Source organism: Diospyros lotus, chromosome 7 (assembly GCF_014633365.1).
Source record: "Diospyros lotus cultivar Yz01 chromosome 7, ASM1463336v1, whole genome shotgun sequence".
NCBI lineage: Eukaryota > Viridiplantae > Streptophyta > Magnoliopsida > Ericales > Ebenaceae > Diospyros > Diospyros lotus.
Window position 1 is genome coordinate 34,941,375 of NC_068344.1, and position 3,867 is coordinate 34,945,241.

A 3,867-nucleotide genomic window follows, 5' to 3' on the forward strand; every position below is an offset into this window, starting at 1 on the left:
TTCATTGCCACTCATTGCTCATTCGTATTTCTTTGACTAAACACAGTCTCTTGACAGCATTACCAAAACAGAGAAGTTATCCGATAATCAAATTTGCGGGACTAGTCTACTTCCTTGGTGGTGAAAAGGTCTAGTTTATATTTGTAGAAGGCTACCTAATATTATATGCACACAAAGATATAGCTAAACCATAACGCCGTGCTAGTATAATGAGGTAGTATCATATATAGTTGCACTCAATATTTTCTTACTTGCTTGGCCGGCTAGCATCATTGTCGTACATTGGGTTGCATATGTACACAAAATCGTCCACGCCGCAAGCTCTGTCGTTGCAGCCACTGGCACCACCAGCACCTTCTTGGGGAGGCATGATTCTGGATTGGCAAGTTTTCGCCATGTCCACTTCCACTTTGCTGATACCTGCAGGGAAGAGAATGCTTCTTGGAGCCTGGAGGAGGACGCCTTGCGCATAGAGGCTTCCGAGAGGGTGGCTTGCAGCTGGGTGGTTGGGGAGTTGCTGTGGCTGGGGGGAGGAACAGTTCGTGTAGGCGGCGGCGGCGGGGATGTTAGGCCCCCGGCGCTAGCGAAGAAGGAGAGAGCAGTAGAGCTCAGCCAGCAGTAGCAGGACCAGAGCTAGCACTATGACAAGGCTCACGGCCATTAACAGGATTTCCATAACCATCACTTCGGATTTATCCTTTTGCTTCCCTGAAGCCACCCTCTTCTCCTTCTAGGCACTGCAAATAGCGGGAACCAAGTGGAGGCGGAAAGGCTTTCATTTTGATACCCAAGGGTAAATTTGTCTTTTCACTCTCAAATTACAATAATAATAATAATAATAATAATAATAATAATAATAATAATAAACCACTCACAGTAAAGCATCAATTATCTTCTGCCGTGCTGGTCACATAGTTGGGTCGAGTCCTATTCTTTAGGTCTGGGTAACGGGCTTAAAATTTAAAATGGGCCATGAATAACTTAGTATTGGATTGGACACGTATATGTATAAATTAATTTAAATACCATAGTGGGATGAATAACTTAGTATTGCGTTCTGTACAAATAGCATATCTCTTCCGGCTATTCCCAATATTATAGTGGATGACTTGACCCTGTTTGCCACCTCCTTGGGCCATGTTAGGGTCTTGGACTCATGTCTTGGTCCTTCCCTTTCATTGCATAAATGTGGCATTTTGTTGCATAAAAATAAAACATAGTGGGTGGGCACAAAAATAAATCAATTATTGAGAATTGCACTTCACTATGCCTCATTCTATGCTCTCCATTAGATTAATTGATCACCAATTCCGTCAAATACAAGAAGCTAAACAAAACATTTGAAGGAAAAGAAGTGAATAAAGTCAGTGATCATGATGAAAATCAATTAATCAATTGGGTTACTGATGATTGTAATTTAATCATCATCAAATTAATTAATTAAACCATGCGTGCACATGGGTGCGGGGCGGGGATTAACCAATGAACTGATGATAATGCCTACCAAAAACACCTCAAGAAGGTGATGAGGAAATTGAACAAGAAATTCTCTTGGTGATGAAGCAACTGGTGCTGGACCATTCTCTCCAGCACGGCGTTCTGAGGGAGCAGGTCGCTGTAATAAAGCAAGGTCGTCACGGCTGCCGCCGGCTCGCCCACCAGAGACGCCAGCAGCCTCACCAGCGACCGGAACATCAACGTCGTCAGAGGCTGCAATGACACGAAAACAAGGCCATTGTTAGATCGCATCTACTGTTAATTTGTGATGAAAACTGAGAGTTGAAGATTGATCAACTGCTACTACTTGCCATGGAATTTGCAGGGAGAGAAAGAGAGAGAGAGAGAGAGAGAGAAGCAGTGGGATGAATAGTTCTGACAATTACCTAAGAAAGAAATTAAACTTTTGAGCTGCAGTTCAGACCTAACCTTCTCCCATGGGAGCAGGGGGAGAAGGTGGTTGGTGCAAGGGGTAGTTGAGTTGACTAATAAGGGCCAGTTTCAATTATATATGATATTGTCCCAAGCTGATCAGTGTTACATTAATTATGTTATTATTAGTATGATTTCAGACTCTCATATGTAATTTTCAATTGAATAACTTTGATTAAAAATAGTTTTTATAGTGTCATATAATATGATTATATTATATATCTACATGCTTACGTCACAACAATATTTTTATTATTCTTGATAGGGCAATTTTTAATTTTTGTTATCCATTTATTTTAAAAACTATTATATATTTACTGTTGAGAACAATACCACAATCTAATTCAATAATACGTCCTCTTATCTTATAGTATTCATTGGTGATTCGGGTGAGGTGAGGTAGATTTGATTATAGAAAATTGTTTAGCAAATTGATTAAAAATTTAATTAAAAATTATTTAATAAAACACTTAAATTCATCTAATGCACCCCAACTTTGAACTTTTAGGCTTCAATACTCACTTACCTAATCTAAAATTAGATATTTGACTAATCTAATCCAATAATACGTCCTCTTAGACCTAGTTGAACCAAGGGTTTATGGGTATAAATGAATTAAAAATATTTTGTAAGGTGAAGTGTTAGATTAATTTTTATATTTTAATTCGAGAGTCAAATTTACTCTCATATTTTTAAAAATATCAAATAGTCCTCTATATTTTTAAATTTGGGGCAAATAAGATATAAAAATAATGACTATAGTAACTCAGATCTTGTAATTGTAGTCACATTTATAAAATTTTTTGTAATTGAAAAATCCAACTTTACCTGGATAAGATGTAATTAAGAACCCCAACAACAAAGCATGTGTAATTTGGTCGAAGTTACAATTTGAGTTTACTTTGGGAGATTAGGAATTGATTTAAAATAAACTTAACTTCATCAATAAATACTTACAGAAAAAAAAAATTCATCAATAAAAATAAAATATATTATTAAATAACTTTTAAATGACATTCATTAATTAAGGTCGTAAGCGAACTAATATCTGCCATAAACATTTAGTGTACAAGCTTGATTTGAGTTTGTTCATACTTATTTATTAAGTAAATAAATGAATTTGAACAAAAGTCGATTCAATTCATTTATGTTCATGAATAAGTTTGTTCGTAATTTGTTTAAAACTTATTTTTTAATTTATTAAGAAGAGTATATATATACTCTTTAGATGAATTAGGGTTTTTTACCCCAAATATGTTAGAATTGTTATAAATATTTAAATTTGTTTTTTAAACTTTTAAATGTGTAGTTGTTTTGAAATAAATATGCTTTAAATTCATGCATTGTGCTACCTTAATAGGATGTTTTAATCAAATAATTGTTTAACACAAGTTAGAAATTCTTCTTAAAGAAAATATTTTTCATGTACGATTATAATAATTTATTCATGAACGAATGGATTTAATAACTTATTTATGAATAAATTTGATAAATTATTCATAAATAAACTCAATAATTTATTATTTATGAATAAATTCGTGAGCAAACTCAAATAAGTCGAACTCAAAACCTAAAAATTTATTTGTATATCAAATTTGAACATAGAGCTCGATTAAAAAAATGAGCTATTTTGTTTATAGCTCTAAAAAGCAGGGGAGAAAATATTTTTTTTTAACTCCAAGGACCAATTTGTTCAGCCGCCAAATGAGATTTGTGTATCAGGAAACGGTGTTCTTTGTTTTATTTGAAGTATAGTTCCAGTCAGGGCAGATCATGCATGAGTCCAAGGATAGTTCATAATTAAAAATAATTTTTTAATATAAAAAATTATAAATTTGACTAATAATTCAGTTAAAAAAAAATTTCGATCCACCCAAAATTTGTAACGTGTAATTTTATATTTCAAAAAAAAAATTTAGTCTCCCTCTATATAGATTT